The 20,814-nt window shown below is 32.1% G+C and overlaps 1 long non-coding RNA gene across 2 annotated transcripts in view; it reads left to right on the top strand.

Moving 5' to 3' along the window:
• LOC143234988 (uncharacterized) overlaps positions 1-20,814 on the top strand; it is a 73,687-nt gene that overhangs the window by 3,288 nt on the left and 49,585 nt on the right. For both annotated transcript variants that reach the window (XR_013018883.1, XR_013018882.1), the window contains exon 2: positions 10,946-11,050. This is a non-coding gene — a long non-coding RNA (uncharacterized LOC143234988). The remainder of the gene's footprint in view (positions 1-10,945; positions 11,051-20,814) is intronic.

Genomic DNA, 20,814 nt, shown 5'->3' with positions numbered 1-20,814 from the left:
CCCTTGGGCTGTTAGTGCGTATCCGTTCCTAACTTTAAACCGACATACTAGAAGTGGGAGGGTAGTAGTCCCCTCTCTTCCTCCGACTCTTCTTGCATCACTGAACTGTTGGCTGTATCCATTACTCTTGTAGCGCACTTACTACAGCAAGTTTCGGCGGCAAATACACAAGAATCAACAATTCTCAGATTCTGATTCGTAGTCCGCATACAAAGACTACATGATACAAGAACGGGGTTTTCTAGCTACCGAACTGTACTCTCTTGAAGAAATAATGTGGAATTCATCCAAAATTTAAGAACCAATTCAAAAGACAAGGAGGGAGGTGGAGGTTCAGGTGTACCTGCTCTTCCCTGGTCACATGACCAAACGAAACACGAACAAAAACAACAACCAAGTTCGCTAACCACTTACTTAACTGAAACATATACAGTTGTAAAAGTTACACGTCTTTTTGATACCTGCTTTAAAGATTCTTTGTCATGTTCTTTAGCTAACTAAACTTTAAAAAAATAATTTCTTATTCAATTAAAAAACGCGAAGATCAAACGGAGATTAAAACCACTAGTGTGAATTTTTTAAATCATTCATTTGATAAATTCCGTAAAATAAAATGTTTTCGATTATTAAAAATTTATAAATCACGGTGAAACTCATATAATTTACTGATTACTTTGCATTTTGCAGATATTTCATTCTATAATGAAAATGCAGCAAAGATTCGAAGGTCCTCATAATGTAATTTTGTGTTTAAATGTAATACCTAAAGTTATGATAGGTTGTTGTTTTTTTGGAAATGAATTCAAACATTTTAAAAACCAAAATCTTCCTTTTTTTTTTACAATTGTAATGTGTATGAATGTGTTACTAATCTCAAGATCTGTTTAAATATTTTAGTTCTTTGTTTTCTTCTCATGTTTATTTCAAATATTACAGGAAGTAATCTCGTTTTTTTGTAGGTACACGGATTTTTCAATCTAAGTTTTTCAAGAGTTCGGTCTAAATTATGCTTTTATAAGCCCTTTTAATAAATTAAATTATTACTATATAGTTTGTTTGTTTTGAATTTCGCGCAAAGGTACACAAAGGCTATCTCCACTAGCCGTCCCTAATTTAGCAGTGTAAGACTAGAGGAAAGGCAGCTAGTCATCACCACCCACCGCCAACTCTTGGGCTACTCTTTTACCGACGAATAGCGGGATTGATCGTAACATTAAAACGGCACTACGCCCGAAAGGGCGAGTATGTTTGGTGTGACGGAGATTAGAACCAACGATCATCAGATTACGAGTCGAGTGCTTTAACCACCTAGCCATGCTATTACTATATTACTAATAACGTAATATACATTGCTATATATAGCCATAACTAACGACCACTGAGTCATTAATCAAAGTAGGATTTTATTGTGTTTTGAGGACTAGAGAAAAACAGTTTCAAAACATTGTTCTTTAATTTATATTCTTAATCGTAAGTTTAAAATTTTATGTTTCTTGAAGTATTCAGTTGAATGTTTGATGCCTATAAATATATGCAACCTATTCTATAAAAAATCTTATAAAATATTGCAGGTGCAAAGCGATTGATGGATCTTTCGTAACTAGAATTAGCTGCTGTTTTGTTGTACATTTTTTTTGATATATTTTACAGCAAAAACTTGTACTCATGGTAAAGATATTTCTGCACGAACATCTGATAATAATGTATGATGATCAATCACGAAATAATAAACAATTGTTCGTTGATACGCTTCATACATACAGGACTGAAAATCTGAGAGAAAATATCTTTCTATTTACATTCAAAAAAGTAAGGAAGAAGAAACTGTATACTATGGTGTCTTGTTAGTTTAGCATTTTTACATTTTTTTTTATCTCGGACTTTAGCAATTCAAAGTATCACACTGGATGTGCTCCACTGGACCCCTTACCTCACATACTATCTTTCAAGGCAATCCATCAAGATATAAATGCACGAGATATTAAATATCCAATTATGATTGAATTTCTTCCTTTTCTCTTCCGGAAACTTTATTTGATAGAAAATACACTAAACTTTTTTCGACTTTTACTGAAATCTGATACATTGAAAGATATTTAAAACCTAAAAAATTAAATGTCCGATTTGGTTTAATTAAAAGCTACAAGTGCGTAGGTTTACGACATAAATTGCTAAATTTTGACCAAAGGTTTTACCCACGCCTACGCAAAACGTCAGATGAACTAACATTTTTGCTACAGCTTCATCTAAGAGTAAAAGTGGACCACTTTTAGTTTTTGTCATTCGGGTTAAAGACGGTTGATATAGAGAAGCTTAACTATAAGATGAAAGAACGTACAGGTACACAAATATTGGTTATGCCAAGCAAACTAGATTAGCAGTTTCCAGCTCAATCTTTCAGAACAATCTTATGAGTGAACGGTTATCATTCATTGCTGACTTTTATGCACAGATTTGTTACACTTTATGAAATTCGCCTTTTCGAAAAGTGTTTAGCGTCACGTAATATCAGCTTAAGCAATTATCATAAATAAAGATGCTTCACACAGCTATACCCGAGCGTATGTGAGTGATGACAATAAACTGCTGTTGATTTAGTTTCCATTGCGTTACTATATAGGAAGTTGTTATGACTCTGCAGGTCTGTTCCGAATAATAGGATTGTGATCCTAAAGATAATTAATGTGTGTTACTATCGAGTGTCACTTTCTTACTTGCTGTAGTTTGTTGGTGTGTATTGACAAAAATTCGTGATAGCTGATCACCTTAAGTGTGGCAAAAAAAAAAAAAGGATTGAGTATGCGATTAAAGGAATGAAATCAAAATTGGCAGCCAAACTGGTAGCTACACTTATAACACTGATACCAACTTCAAAGTGAATATCCATTTCTTAGTTAGTCAGCCCAAGTACTTCGTTTATCTATCATCACATCCAAAGTTGAATAAAACACGCTATAGAGGAATAGATATCTATAGTGAGTGGAAAGATATATTCAAAAACCTTGTTTGTTTGTTTGTTTTGGAATTTCGCACAAAGCTACTCGAGGGCTATCTGTGCTAGCCGTCCCTAATTTAGCAGTGTATGACTAGAGGGAAGACAGCTAGTCATCACCACCCACCGCCAACTCTTGGGCTACTCTTTTACCAACGAAGAGTGGGATTCACCCTAACTTTATAACGCCCCTACGGCTGGGAGGGCGAGCATGTTTGGCGCGACGCGGGCACGAACCCGCGACCCTCGGATTACGAGTCGCACGCCTTACGCGCTAGGCCATGCCAGGCCCTTCAAAAGCCTCGGTAAGGAAACTTTATAAAATCTTTTTATATGCCATTATTTACTCATAATACTAAAAGTCGGATTTCGACATGCACGAGGGGTAGACAGAGTTTTGTGTAGTTTTGTGCATAACAATAAAACAAGTTAAAAATAAATCATCTAAATCATATGTTATTATTTCAATGCTTTATCACAATTTTTACAAAATAAATAGAATGTTATTTATCTTTGGCTGGTAGGTTATACTGGATATCTTAGTTTGGAGGGAAGTGTTCACCAGCCTATTAAGAACATTTGTTTTTTGAATGTTTGTTTTTGAATTTCGCGCAAAGCTCCACGAGGGCTATATGCGATTAACTGTCTCTAATTTAGCAGTGTAAGACAAGAGGAAAGGCAGCTAGTCATCACCACCCACTGCCAGCTCTTGGGCTACTCTTTTACCAACGAATAATGGGATTGATCGTGACATTATAATGCACTCACGGCTGTAAGAGCGAACATGTTTGGTGTAACGGGGATTCGAGTTCGCGACCCTCAGATTATGAGTCGAGCGCCTTAATTAATCACCTGGCCATGCCGAGCCTTCCTAAACACAACATATGCAGTAGAGTCATTGCATATATGTGTCGTTAAACACTTTGGAGAACTTAATAAATAGTTTTGTAACACTTTTTATTTGTGTTTTATGTTTTTGGAGTCACATAGAGTTATTATGCGTGCTGATCAGAACCAAAGTCTATCGTTTTTAGATACTGAAACAATTAGATAAATTAGCAAGCAAAAAGTTAACATGCCTGTTACTAAATGTCTACGGGTTGAAATTTAATTTCAGTCGTAATTTAAGTGCATTACTATTTCAATAACATTCAGTTCTTCGGTTTTTCAAGTATTGTAATATCTATATCGATAATAACACAAACGTTTAATCAAACCAAATATAATAAACGCACTAATCTAAGTTTTAGATTTTGTCATTAGAAAAAAATCATTATTTTAAAAATATAGAAATTTATGTTGTATAAGTTATCATTTGGCTCTTTAGAACAATGATTTACATTTAAACAAAATAATCAAAGAATAAAACCGAATAAGGGAAAGAAATTAATAATCTAGAAATAATCAGTTAGAAAATTTAAAAATCCTGCGTGAAATTTAATAAATATACAACAAACTTAACCGTTTTTATTAAATTACTTTATAATTCGTGTTATAAAGTAGTTGTTTATAAGCATATTTGTACTTACAGAATAGGGGAAATAAGGGTTATTTAAATATAATAACCCGAAGGTTTCTTTATGCATGCAGAGAAATGTTTAAGACAATGAAGTATGTTATTATTATGCCTTCTTACATACTATTTACGCAAGTTTCTTTTAATTTTGATTTTCAATATTTAGATTGTCATAGACAACAGGCCAGGTGGGTTAAGGTGTTCGATTCGTAATCTGAGGGTCGCGGATTCGAATCCTCGTCGCACCAAACATGCTCGCCCTTTCAGCCGCAGAGGAGGGGTATAATGTGACGGTCAATCCTACTATTAGTTGGTAAAAGAGTAGGCCAATAGGTGGCGGTGGGTGATGATGACTAGCTGTCTTTCCTCTGGTCCTACACTAAATTAGGGACGGCTATCGCAGATAGCCCTCGTGCAGCTTTGCGTGAAATTCAGGAAACAAAAACAAATCATAGACAACAATGCGTATCAAGCTTATTAATATACATAAATGAAACTAGTTCAGCCATAATAAACAAAAACTTATTGGCAAAACTGCAATATCTAACTCATATCTTACAAGTCTCGTATTAGCAAACCAAACCATGTAAGTTGCATTTTTTTATGATAAGAAATTGTAATTCTAAGTTGATTGATTTTTTTTTCTTTTGAAACGGTAATTATGGAGGATTATGTTTCAAAGTTGGAGGGTTGTTTGTGAATATCAACAATACCTAAAACATTGCTATATGTTTAGAAGGATTTCAACTGGTGATGGATAAGGCCATGTCGGGCCTTATTAAAAAAATTAAAATAAAAAACATGCAACTGCGAAAATAATTTTGTGTTTCTCTTTTATACATTTGTAGAGTGGCACTTTATAAATAAGCATCTGCATCAAAAACCAATCGTAGAATTTATTACTGTTATCGGTTAAAGTTAGAAAGAAAAGAACCACTGTACTGATTTATTTTCAAATTTCGTAATAATTATTGTTTTTGCATTAAAAATTAATTCAGACTTTTTTATTTTTGAAAAATTACGAATTCAATAACATTAATTTAGCTATGGATATATCTATCACATGTGTTTACCAAATACTGTAATAAAAGTTATTAATTCTAAAATAAACATAACCGTATTAAAATAGTGGCATTTTCATAAGTGTTACGACGTACGTTTTATGAATCTACATACTAATGATAATACAATACAATGATAATAGAAAACAACTGTTATGAAAATACTTTTGAGAAACAACTTAATCTCACTTGAGAGTGTGTGTTTTCTTATAAACAAACCACAACGGGCTATCTGCTGAGTCCCACGAGGTGAATCGAACCACTTATTTTAGCTTTGTAAATCCGTAGATTTACAGCTGTACCAGCAAGGGGCTAATCTACCTTAGTCTGAAATGTGTTTAAATAAATTGGAACAAAATAAATTTTAACGTGTTTAAGAAGTAGTTATAAATGTAGTATTAGAATTGGTTGGCAAATATATTGGCGTTCAATATGAATTCGTAGTTGCTAAATAATTGTCAATATACAACCCAAACATCGTGACCCAGATACTTGACTTAAAGTTTGTCATATAATTTAGGAGTAAAGTAAGAGACCTACTGCTCTATTATAAATTGACACATGTAAATAAACAGCTGTTAAAACTGCCCTAACGAATGGCCACTTTGCAAGAGACTAAATTATGAATTTGATCATATGTTATTGGATTTAAAAAGGGAAGGTTCTGGACTATTTCCTACAAATTATTTGTATCTGTTATCTTATAACCAATGTACGAATATTGAACAAAAGTAACTCTAAGAAATTATTTACATACGAAACATGCAGTAATCTGAAACAAAGGTAAAAAATACTTTAAAACAAATAAGTAACGTAGAACTTACAAAATAATAAACTATGAGCAGATTTTTTATTTTTTTATTTTTACAATTCTGCTTTCAGTTATAGATTTTATTCAATATGCGTGATTCAAATATTATGTTGTTTTGTTAAGATATCTTCTGGAATATATGTAATTAACAATAAATCATAATCTCTGTGAGTTAACAAACAAGTAGATCATCCAGGAAGACTCATTAAATAAAGTTAAATCTGTAGAGGTTTAATTATATTAATAGGGCTAAGAAACAAAATTTATAACAATCTTACTTATTGCAAAGAAAATAATTAGCAGAAACTAATGTCATTTAACTAATGACGTATTGTAACTTGTTTGCTTGCAGTTATAAAAGTTTTAACGCAATTTCGAGAACAGAAATATAACATTAAAATTGAATAAACGTATTTTATCCAAAAGAGAGAAAAACAAGTAATAAGAAGGTTAATTCGATACATTTCAGCTAAATTGTTTAGGTTCATAAGTTTTAAACTGTCTCATGCTATATATATATATGTCTTTTCTACACATTCCACTGGATTTGTCATAAAGAAGCAAAATCGTTGTTTAATTAGCTTTCTATTAGTAGCATTGTTGATTTTGTAATTTAACTAGTTAAGTTAAAGACTTTTTAACACTGTACTTTAAAAATATTAAAAACAAATTATGCCAATTGACAATTTGAGCGTTTTCTTCAGGTGGTAAGTTGGAGGTAAAGCTCTAACTGCTGAATTTCTTATATTGAAATTGATTTTGGGCACCGTGGGGGGACTTTTAAATATCGTTAACCAGTTACATGAAGAAGCTGTTTATAGAAGATATTGTGGAACGAGAGGTTTTTAATGAAAATCTCAGAACCTTATTCTAAGTTACATCCAATTAAAATAATTACCAAGAAGATGATAATCTAACGTGTCCGTGTATGCTAAATGAGTGTAATATTGAACTTTGCCTGGCTTCTGTTTTAACAAGCAAATAATTATAAATGATACAAACTATAATTGTTTTAATGTGGATATGAATATATTTTTTCTAATGTGCTTAAATTGCTATAGAAAGCTGTGAACTGTAAACGTTGTTTAGTGAGGTGAATACATCTGTTATTCTATAGTCCACGGAGAGGACTGGAATTTTTCATTTCTCTCAGTAGGTAATTTGTAAAGTAAAGTTACGAAGACTCATAGTTTAGGAATAAGAGAAACAAAACCTGATTACATTTCTTTTGTTACACAAAAGTGATTTATTCGTCGATATCTTTTAAGAACAGTCTTCACTCTGTACATTAAATCAATATAACGTATTGACGTTAAAGTTTTCTCAGTAAAGTTGTTTTCCACTGAGTAAGTATTTTCAACGCCAAAAAAACACACAAAACAAACACAAAAACTATTATATTCTGTTTAAACCTGGATATTATGGGTATTACGAGTACGGTTGGTCCTTCGATAATGTCATTTATGTTTAGCATACTTGTCTTTGGGAAACATAATAAAACTTCACTTGAGTAATACGTCCGCAATCCAGAATGCGTATAAAGGTAGTAAAGTTTTTCTATTATGATATATGCATCCCTCAAGACTCGTATTTGCCAATATTTCTTCATAGATAAACTAGGTATATATATATTTCATAACTAAGAGAACCTGGTGCTTTTATATCTGTAACCTGCTTGCATTTTCTGATTACAATATAAATCCATCTTATATGGAAAACAAACGTATCTCTGATATAATAAACCTTGAGGGTGTAACGTTTAATTATGATGGTGAAAGGCGACATTCTAAGCAGGTTTTAAGTTTCAGAAAAGTAAATATAACATCCAAAAATAAAAATCTGATTTCATATTGTAATATGTGACATCAAATGACCCTATGGTCATTAAAATTTGTATGTGTTCATTCATTTATTCCCGAATTTATCGCACAGGACTATTGAACTGAAGAAATGTTATAAAATAATGCTTAGAAGTGCAAGATGTATATAACCGTGTATTTTAATTCAAAGTTTATCAGAGCGGTTATATATAAAAAGTTTTGGAATTATAGATTTTGAAATAAATGAATCTTTTAGGAATGATGTTACTTACATGTTGGGTATAGCAGCCTGGATAACTGTTATTTTATGGATTACCCTTTCTTATCAGAAATATTTGTAGAGAGGTCACGAGCTCTGTTGGTGCTTTTGAAAAAATTAAGTATGCTGAGCACGCGCTTAAATAAAGCCGAACAATAATCTCAGATTAGGTCTGAGTGACAGAAAACTAATCTCGTTTAACAATAGTTTGAATGTTTTAGTACATTCTAAGTAATTGGTATATTAGTACTGCTTAGAAACCTTTTTTTTTTTACAAAGATACAAAAGATATGGTCAGAAAAGATTGAAATGCGTTGCAAAAAAAAAGAAACTTTTATTAACACATCAAGTTAGTAGAAAATACTGGCAAAAATATTTTTGACTAAATTAGTAGGAAAATCCCTGTGAAGCAATAACAGTTTTGAAAAAAAAAATGACTGTGAGTATCAAAATTCTTTTTGTCGATTTTGCGTTTAAACATCTTATGTTTTATATATAATTTTTATATGAAAAAAACAATACCTTTTCTTATCACGATTTCTTTAAAATTCTCCAAACAGCTATACATGATACTGAATATTTAATAAAAGAGACATTATACATAAAGAATCTTCTATTGTCCCTAAATAACTCTTATTTTCCTCTTGATTTAAATCTGTTTTAATTTAACTATTTCATTTGTGTTACACATTTTTCCTTGTTCTACTTTTGCATATTAATTAGTTACTTATTATATAGTGTAAGTTATACCATATTTTTGCTATAATTGCTGTTGTATGTTTTACATCTCTTCATTACTGAAGATGGAAGTTTAAAGATTCCGAAACGTTTAATGAATGCTTCATATTGTCACTTTAGAATTTTACTTTATTATAAAATTCTTGTTCACCTGACTGAAAATTAAAGATAAATTCACATATTACCATTACCAAGGTATCTTAGGAATGTTTGCAGTCCTATAGTTTCATTAGTTTTAAAAGTAAGTCTAATATTAATTATTTCACAGCATACGCTGAGTTGAGTCAGTGAAAGTTGCTCTATAGAAATTCACAATACATTTAGAATTTTCAATAATAATTATTGTTATATAGCTACGCTATATTCTGTAAAATAGCACTGAAAAAAATACAGCACTCTGAAACACAGTATCATAAATGATTTATTTCCTGTTTGGGAATGGTATAATATCAAGGTATTTTAGGTAATATACACAATAATCAAGATTTATTTATCATAAATGGATGGCTCTTGTTTTATAAAAAGGTTATTGGTCTTTTAGTATTATAATATGATATTATTCTATAATAAAGTATCATCTATCTTATTACAACAACGAGTGTGCAGAGTGAACTCTTCCAATACGTCGTATATTAAATTCTTTATTTAGTGTTCGTGACATCTAATGGCCTCTCAACGATCGTAAACTTCAGTCCATGTTTATTACATGCACTTTGCACTGCAGGACAAAAATAAAATAAAAAACGTCTTAATGTTCCACAAATCACTTGTCATTGCAATGTGCACGATTCACATTTTTTTTAGAGAAACGTTTCAGGTTGGAGAATTATACGAACGTTTCATTTTATTATAATTATATAGGTTTCATTAAATATACTAGGCTTATATAATATTTCGCTTAAGTTAATTATCTTATGTTTCAACTAATGATAAAAGAATGAAAAATTATTTCTTTTCTGGGTCAGTTTCTATTTTCACGAGCATATCCGCACTTGAGTATAATGTTTCTGAACATTGTTGCGACGAATCATTATATATAGAAGAATACAGATATTATTCTACATAATATAAAACCCGAGATTTAGCTAAACATTAACGTAACATATCGAGGAAATATTAAAATTTGTGTCAACATTAGTAGCATTTAAACACAAATGTTTTCTAAAGAGAAACATGAGTGTTCCATAACGTTTTCTTTTTTATATTTTCATCTATCTTCAACTCACTAAATTTCACGACTATAACTATAAAAAAATAATCACACAACTTTAATCATATGCATTTTTAAACAATAGACTAAAATATCCTAAATCTTGCACATGAGTCTCTTAGTTAAGGGCCCACCAGGACAAAGTGTGATTAGGCCTTCGCCTAGTAATCCGAACATCGCGGGTTCGAATCCCAGTCACATCAAACATGTTTGATCTTTCAGCCGTGGGGGTATTATAATGTTACGGTCAATCCCACTATATGTTGGTAAAAGAGTAACCTAAGAGTTGGCGGTGGGTGGTGATGACTAGCTGTCTTCCTCCTAGGTTTACACTGCTAAATAAGGGACGGCTAGCGAAATTCAAAAACAAACAAGCTTTTAGATGTACAAAATGTACAAAATGTATTGTTTATATAGCTTCCCTTCCTGTCATTAGACGTTATGAACTAGTAACTACTTGAATAACTATATATACAAACTTTAATATTTTTACGCTATCAAAATGTGGAAAGTATTTTAATATAATTTTTTTTCTTAGCTTTGGACTGAAGTCTTGAGTTTCAACTTACATAACACCATACTGTGAAAGGTTGATTAATTTGTTCAATTAGGAACAAACTGAAGTTCTATCTTGATATTAAAAGTGAGTAAATTATATATGATTATATATACTCTCACTTTTTATTAAAATTTCACAATTTTCATGTAATGGTTTTAATTAAAGTTAGTAATATTTTTTTAGTTTAACTGAGTTTATTTAAAGTGCTTTTCGAAGGCAAATATTTTAATATATATTATTTTTTATTAGTTAGAAAATTTACTGTGAGCTATTTTCATAGCTGTGAAAGATGATAAAGTAAGCCGAGGCGTAACTTTCAAAATGTACAGTTACATGAGCTTATTTTTACACATACTTAAAATATAGCTTGTATTTAATAACACTTGAGTGAAGAAAGTCAAAAAGATATACATGTTTGATTTAGTTGGATGATGTTTTACTCACTACTAATAATCTAAAACTGTTTGAATGTTTAGATGTTTGTGAAGACAATTAAAACATTTTAAGTTCTTAGTTGTGTGTAAAGGACTGTACATCGAAAACAAACAAAATGTCTACATGACACTACTGTTTGAGGCCTACTTTATTTATTTTCTTACCTTTTCAAGCAGCTCTAATGAACCATGAATTCGATGAAACTAGTATCTTGTAGAGAGAGTAACGAACTGAAGAATATATTCAGATTATATTTTACTAATTTAAATACACGTTGTGGTGAAAAATATTTAAGAAATAAAGTTAGAAGTTAAATAAAGTAATGAAGATGATAGAAACAGTGTAGAATAGATATAAAAATATTAACTTTGAGTGTAGTGAGACGACATCTTTGTAACGCTGTCTAATTTTGGAGAACATTGAGTATGTTTTTGACAAATATCAAATTACGTTTTGCGAACAAAAAATCGATTTGCAGAAAACTAATGAATAGTTTAATATGAGCATATGCATGTTGTGTACTTCAACATTGCCGTTCCAAATGCTTCAATTGGAAATTCTTAAAACAGCCGCTTTTAGTACTTTAGGACAATTTATATCTGATCAAAAACAGCCAAAGTTATAATAAAGGAGTCAGCTATGTACAGGCATAGTTATAATAAAAGAACCAAGATGTATACCAAACAAACCATACTCTGTTAGAATGTAATGCAAATTTGTTGAGTTAATTAAGAATTCATAAAGGGGATAATTAACCCCTTTCACACACTTATATTGCTGCTTGTTTCACTATGTCTTTTTTAATTTTACATTTTAATTTTCTCCTTTATTCCTTAAGATAACTTTGAAATACAGTTATTAATACATATGCTACAATTGTCAGCAATCTCAAAGCAGAATTCCAGGAGAATTTATTTTGCTGTCCTTCTTTGAGTACATAATTTTTTTTTCATGAAGATTATGAGAAACAATTAAGTTAAATAATAACAAAATAACGTCTTCCTGTACGGATTATTCAAATAAAACCAATAATCACTGTTTATGTTTTAAAATAAAATATACGGCTTACATTAAATACAAAGATTGAGGCATCATGATTAAGATAACAACAATGAATATTACGGATGTTAAACTGCTGTTTCTAATGGATGTGGAAGTTTTTAGATCTATTTAGAAACATAAGAATAAGCGAAATTCCAGCATTTGTCTGAATGTTTGGTCCTTTACATAGTTTGGTTTGTTTGAATTTCTCGCAAAGCTACGCCAGGGCTATCTGCGCTTGCAGTCCATAATTTATCACCATTCACATTGTGTAAATAGTACTAGTTGTCATGGTTTAGATAATATATCTACTTCCAGGTGTTATGGTTTATGTAATGTAAATGAAACCCAAGATAACGGTTTAACTTATGAATATTGATTTAAATTATCACCGTTCACACTGTGTGAGTAGTACTAGAGGGAAGGCAGCTAGACAACGCATTATAAATTACCCGTATTAATTGCCAGGCATTATAGTGTAAGTATGATAAAAAATAATGACTCCCGATACAGATTACTGAGGCCCGGCATGACCAGGTGGGTTAAGACGTTCGACTCGTAAGCTGAAGATCGCGGGTTCGAATCCCTGTCGCACCAAACATGCTCGTCCTTTCAGCCGTGAGGGCGTTATAACGTGACGGTCAATCCCACTATTCGTTGGTAAAAGAATAGCCCAAGAGTTGGCGGTGGGTGATAATGATTAGCTGCCTTTCCTCTAGTCTTACACTGCTAAATTAGGGACGGCTAGTGCAGATAGCCCTCGTGTAACTTTGCGCGAAATTCCAAAACAAACAAACAGATTATTGAAATGAAACCAATCATTACCGTAAATTAAAATAACACTATTTACAATAAATACCTAGATCAAGACATTACGAGTAAGATAATGTAAATAATGACATCCAAGGTCACGGTTTAACTTATGAGTAGTGATAAAGGTTTGTGTGGGTTTTTTTTATAGGAAAGCCACATCGGGCTATCTGCTGAGCCCACCGAGAGAAATCGAATTCCTGATTTTAGCGTTGTAAATCCGTAGACTTACCGCTGCACTAACGGGTGACAGTGATAAAGGTTATCCACCATCATATAGTCTAAATAATACTGTGTCATAGTTTACATAATGCTACTATTATCGTGTATTATAGTTTAGATTATTTATGCTAGTTGGACCGAAAATCAAGTTTTATATTACGTAAATAAGCCAGTGTCTCGGTTTCAGATTAAGTAAATTGAATCATAACGTAGTTTAAATTTGACGTTACATAACACAGTTCTTAACTTGGGTTATGGAATAATGTATCTCTCTTTAACTTATAGTTTCAAATGTTGCACTTTAACCTGTGTTATGGAGCTACGCACTGTGCTTTAATTTGTGTTATAGATTAAATCATTGTGATATCGTTTGTGTTATAGACCCTTTTACTGTATTATAACCTGTACTATAGTGTGTGTGTTGTGAATGGAGCCAAGTATGTGATTTAGTCTGTGCTACGAAGCTACGCAGTGTAAGTTAGTCAGTGTTACGGAGCAACACACTTTGTTTGGGAATATTTATTTGACATTTATGTGATATTTTATGAATATAAATTTTAAAGATGGAGTTTAAGAATAACAAAATGTTAATATCTTTATATAAAACTTACTAAATAAAACAGATAATAACCAATAGCTTGTATTTCTTTTCGTATTACTTAGAGCGTTTTTTATAAAGATACTCTAGGGCTAATTCTGAAGATATTAACTGAAGGAAAGGAAGCTAGTCAACATTACCTACAGTCAACTCTTAGGCTACTCTTAACAAAACGATTAGTAGAATATAACCGCCACTCTTATTATATTAGATACTGTGAACACTGATCACACTGCCGAGTTACTTTTCTGAAGTGTGTGCTTTTGACAAAAGTTAAAAATAAAACTTTAATGAGTTCTCGCAAGTCGTGGCTTAGTGGTATTACTTGGGACACGTTATTCTTAAAGGGTTTTGCTAAAGAAACATTAAAAAAAAACCAGAAAAATATACTTGCAACCAGTGAACGATGATTACTGAAAACAAAGCAAACGCATGAACACAATAGTAATTTTCTTTCCACTTTACCAAAATTTCGTGACTGAAACTTTGAGTTAAGAAACGAAAAATCATGATATGGTTTAGTGTTTACTTATTTGTATCAATTATCTTTTATCAAAAGGTTCTTTGATTTATAAGACCAAAAGCTTGAGTAAGCTACACTAAAACGATACGGAATACGGAATCTAGCAGATCACGTGACAAATACAGTCGATACAAAGTCTCGGTGGAACTGATTGTATAAGAACTATATTTTCACATTATTTGTTATTTTGTAGGTAATGTGTTGCTGGAGAAAAACTTGTGTTTTGAAAAATTAAATAAGAGCTATGTGTGATATAAATGGCAAATATTTAGATTATAAAGACGTGTTCCACTCAAAGATTCATAACTTCTAAGACTGTAATATCCATTGTACTTAAGTTCTTGGATTGTCCAATAACCAGTCATATCCCAGGCATGGTAAGGAAATGACAGTGTTTTGTAACAGGTGACAATATATACAGTCAGAGATTAGTGACAATAGACGCCCACATACTCTCGACAACAGCATGAAACATAATTAAAAAAGGATCTTTGTCTAGAAATGAGTTCAACAGGCAGTAGTTTGACAAGATAAGGATTCCAGTCGTACCTCTCGTTCAAATGTTGCATACCTTAAACAGCTGGGTAACAATGCTCTTCTATATGAAAACTTATTAGTCAAGTCGATGGACGCAACATCTATGGATGTCCGTGCAATAAGACTACTGAAATTGGTTTTAATAAGTCGTCTTTCTCGTACAAACGTGGATTATAGAAATTATCGGGGATGCACAATGTGCTTTGAACGTGACAAGTTTACGCCAGAGGGTTCTGCAATGAAAACTATGCTACAGGACTATTGTCAAAATGAACCACTGTCAGGAAAAGTATGACCGGACGTGGATACATTGACGATGTAGTGAATCATTTTAAAATACCGTACTCAGCCTCTGTATCATAACTTTGAAAACAAATTAAAGATGCAAGAATTTCAGTTGCTGTATATGTCTTACTATGTGACTAGTTTTTCACTCTTACTGACGTGAGATGTCTGTCTGCTTGGTCTTGTATATGAGTATTAGAAAGGGTAGTAATTAAGGTTCATTTATTACACTCATTAGTTTACGATATAATGCTGTCAATAGAGGGAGTATTATGGTAAAAATCAATAAAAACTAGTAACGATAATTTCTAGCAATGATACATCCTTATGTTATTCAATGTGGAAACCAGCTCTTTATTTTCATATTTGTATAGTGAAAAAAAAAACTCTTATGAATATTGTATGCGATGAATTATTTGCTGTCAATACTACATGATAGATAACTCGGTCCAGTGTATGTGTATAACCAAGTCTCTTTGATAACTATTTGTTTTTTTAGAATTTGCACAAAATATAGCCGTATGTGCTAAAATGTGGACATTAGACGAGGTAATATCGATTTCAAGAAGTGGATTTTTCTTCAGGAATAAAGAAAACAAGTGAACGGTCGAAAGTGTTAAGATATCGATTGAATTTTTTGTATTATGATGTTCGAATTTTTTTATCCTACATAATTTTTACTCCAATGAATATTTGAAAATTTGTGTTAAAAATACTATATTTAACCGACCAACATTTCTGAAAGAAAATAATAAAATTGTTTAAGCATTTTTTCCAAAATAACTGGTGCAGTTATCCCGCGAGATGGCAGTATAAAAATTTATTTCTGCAGAAGAATTCCAGCTGGACATTTACTCCTACAAATAGATAATATCATTTAACTATTTTTAGTACTATTGGCTGTACTTAATATGTATTTCTTCTGAAATACTGCAGAAATGTAAGACTACAGAACATTTTTTACTCTGTGTTTAACAGTATATTTTATATATTAAGAAATCTTCTCATTGTCTTTCTACGGTTCAGATCTTATTTTCTTCCCTGTTATTTGCCAACGGTAGATTTCAGACTTACAACGCTACAGTTTAGGGCAGGTAACCTATTTTGTAGCTTTATGCTAAACAAACTACAACTCTGTAAAATAAAAATTTATGTAACGACTAAATATCCTGTTATTTGAAAAACACTTGAATACAGTCGTAAGCTTAGATTTTTGAAGTTATCCTGTTATATCTTTGATCACACCTGACGAATTTATTATATGTTGAATATCATGCTGTTTACTTCTATTATGCGTATGCATAGCTAAGAATCTGTAAGATTTGGCGTTTACAATAAGGGCTACAAACACTCTGCACCGAAGAAAGGAATTTTGAGTAAAATAGTTTTTAAATGAGGACTAGTACCACATTCTACGCGAACATAAACTGTAAACTGGACGGTCTAATAAGGATTGACATCAATCACCATACAAATAGAAGTTACGTAACTGGACGTTTTAAAAATGATTGGAACTAAGCATCACACGAATAAGCTGAGGGATTGGACGATTTTATAAGGATTAGCACCGAACAACACACGAACTTAATCTGTGTGACTACAGTGATGATTGATGTGTATTGACATTAAGTACCGCACATAACGAATCTGTAAAATTAGATATTTTGATAAGAAGTCTTACCAGAATTCACTATAGGAACAGAATTTTGCGCTTAGATAACATAGTGATGGTGGAAAGGGATTTTTATTGTGAAAGATCCTCATTGACAATGTAATATCCTTTATTTAAAAATTTTTCGTCTTACTGGCAATTAAGTTGGCAAATTAGAGTTTTCACAACATCAACGTTCCTTCAGTTCCTTTCTTTACTCTTCTGGGTAATTAACTTTTGTAATACAAGCGTTCCTGAAGGCAATATGCATTTAGCATTGCTTGAATATTTTATTCTAGGTAATTAAAGTAATCGTTTGGCTCTCGGTGAAGATGATTTACTTTTTTATTGTACGTTCTCCCAGAACATATTTTAACATACTTTACCGTTATAAACATTTAATGATTTGGTTAGTCCCTGAGCATTTTCCGTCATTAAATACTTTGCTTATCCTTAAATTGTTCTTGTTTGCTTTAGGTGTAGGAGGAACGACCCTACTCTGGTAGTTCGGGGCTTAACTCACTTGATTATCAAAGTTTCTTTGATTCATAGATTTCTTTCTTTATCACTTTTAACTTAGATTCTTAGACCCTGAACAAGTCACTCCTCATATCTACCTTAAAAAACTTTATTTGCGATATAACTTTTCCCATTTATTTCCATTTCTCTCGCACTAATATGTCTATTTTCTAATAACAGAATTTTCTTGGATATTGATAGTCAGAACTGTAATATCTATAGAAGTTCGAAAAGAAAAGCCATTTACCTATTTGCAGTTCAATAGCTTAGGACATAATATTTCAGATAATAGTAGGAAACAATATATTTGTATTGCTGTTTAATACAAATTATTTAACTCCTTTGGGGAAAATCACAATAAATTAAATGTAATGAAAAACAACTTAACTAAGTTTTCAGTGACGTCGAGAAAACCCACTAGTAGAAAAAAATATACATGTAAAAACGGCTCGTTTGGGTTGAGAAAATTTTTTACGTAGAGGAGCGAACTATGTTTTATAAAAATTAATAGTTTGCATATAAATTAAACATAGTAAATTTTCAAAATAATTTCATTTTAAATCTCGACCTGAATGAAATGATAAACTGATAGTCTTCTTAATAAGCTAAATAGTTTTGGTCAACTTAAATCTGAGCAATAGGTACATACAGCTTTAACATGAAATTTAACCAGGATATAAATATTTTGTAAACGCGTAGAAGTAAAAAAAAGTCATTTGGTCGCGTGAATCTCAGACATGTTGTTTATTATGTTATTGAACTTTCGAATTATTGTTGAAAAAAGAATGTGTCCTACTCATCGCGAATATCGAACTCTGGATTTTAGCGTTATAAGCTTTCAGACCTAGTTCTGATCCATCGGAGAAGGGGGGAAAATGAATAAAATCTTATACAAACAATATTTTCGAATGGGTTTTGGCTGACTAGCTTTTAATTTTTAACACTCGATTAAAAAGGTATAACATAAACAGAATGTTATATCGATACGTTTGATATCTAAAGACGACTGTCAGTGCACATTTGTAAGTCAGTAAAGTAGTTTAGTATTTCTGGACGTGAGAAATTTCAAAATATTCTATTTCATATTGAGTTGGGTGACTGTGATAACAGCCCTTTTTTGGCCGGTTCAATAAGATGTCTCAAAGCCAATAGTTCGACTGTATTTCATTCGGTGAGGTGCATGGTCTACAGTTTATTCACACATATTGGTAGAGGATTATGGTGGCGAATGAAACGTTTAAGCTCATCCCAAAGATACTCAATCGATTGAAACTCAGTGACTAGGTTAGTTATAAATGTAACAGAAGTCATTATTACTGTTTATTAGCTATTTTCGAAAATTCACCACCACAATTTAGTTTGTTTGGTTGTTTGTTTTTCAATTTCGCGCAAAGCTGCACAAGGACTATCTGTGCTAGCCTTCCCTAATTTAGCAGTGTAATACTAGAGAGAAGGCAGCTGGTCATCGCAAACTCTTGGGCTACTCTTTTACCAACTAATAGTGTGATTGATCGTAACATTATAACGCTCCGACAGCTAAAAGGGCAAGCATGTTTGGTGCGACCGGAGTATATCTATTTAGAGAAGTTACTAATACTGTTTTCTTGGCTATTTAGAAGTCACTTTTACTGTCTATAAGCTATGTTGGAGAAGTCACCATTACTGTTTTATAAGTAATTTAGAGAAGTCACTGTCACTGTTTTCTAAGGTTTTTGAAGTCACTTTTATTCTTTATAAGCTATTTTGGAGAAGCCTGTATTACTTTTTGTAAGCTATTTTAGTGTGGTAGCTTGCTTCATATCTGTTTTGAAAGAATCTTTGTTCACGAATAGACAAGTACAGAATATACAGCACCAGCGTACAAGTATACTGTTTTATGTATTTGCCCTTCTAAAGAGATCAAACAATCTAGCCCTTCCACAAGAATGTTTTCAATGTGATTACATCATTTTTAGCAGATTATCAACATAATTTGTTATATATATACGAATACAGTATTGGAAATAATTATGGAAACATCAAATATAAATGCTATTTCTTCACCTTCATTTTATAAGAATGAACTACGTCAAAGCAAAGCAATATGTTAATAACCCGAACCTTGTCTGACTGTTATCCAATCAACCAGGCAGTGCTATACCAGTATACTGCTTACGAAGCTAGAGCATTACATTATTGTCAGAAGTAATGTGTTAATGCAGCCATGTAATATTGCAAATGTGTAGAAATCAAACACACTGAGCAAAATTTCATATTCCAGTAGGTGGCGTACTGAAACCCTGAAGAAGTAACCTGAAGGTAATACAGTTTCTGGCCCAGCACGGCCAGGTGGTTAAGGCACTCGACTCGTAATCCGAGGGTCGCGGGTTCGAATCTCTGTCATACCAAACATGCTTGCCCTTTCAGCAGTGGGGGCGTTATAATGTAACGGTCAATTCCACTATTCGTTGGTAAAAGAACAGCCCAAGAGTTAGCGGTGGGTGGTGATGACTAGCTGCCTTCCCTCTAGTCTTACACTGCTAAATTAGGGACGGTTAGAGCAGATAGTCCTCGTATAGCTTTGCGCGAAATTCAAAACAAACCAAAGTCAAAGTACTGTTTCCAATAAAAGCGATCAAAGTAGAAAGTCAGAATTCTTCAAACGTTATATTAAGTAGCTGTTCTTAACCATTTTGCTAGATGTTTTTGATCATTGTCTCTCTGATAAGATATGTTCTCATGGAAGTGACATGAATTAGAATCTGCTTGTATCTTAATTAATTTTGTGTAAATTTCTCACACCTTTGCATGAGAAGCAGCGGACAGTTTTACTGATCTCTCTACAAGTGTCACTCTAAATAGCTTACTAAACACTGATCTCGTTCTTAATCTGATATCGAACAAACTATTGTGATTGTTAGTAAACAAATTAAATTTGGATTTACTTGTAACGAACAGCTCTTATCAACTTTACTCATCAAATTGTATGAAACATAATACCTATTTCAGCCTGTTGGTTTAGTTGTCCTTCTAAAGCAGTGATGGTTTTGCAACTATACACACTCATTCAGTTACTTAAGTGTACTTATCTGTTTCTTATTGTTCTGATTGAACATTTATATCTGTACTTACACTTAGGTGATTGGCAAGATCTCTGCTCGATTGTCGTTTATCACGTAAAGGCCATATCCGTGTTGCTTAACATCGCTTTGGATGAGGCTGGTGTTTCTACCTCTGCCGACTTGATT

This window comes from Tachypleus tridentatus, chromosome 12 (genome assembly GCF_004210375.1).
Source record: "Tachypleus tridentatus isolate NWPU-2018 chromosome 12, ASM421037v1, whole genome shotgun sequence".
Classification (NCBI taxonomy): Eukaryota; Metazoa; Arthropoda; class Merostomata; order Xiphosura; family Limulidae; genus Tachypleus; species Tachypleus tridentatus.
This window is presented reverse-complemented; position numbering and strand designations above follow the sequence as displayed.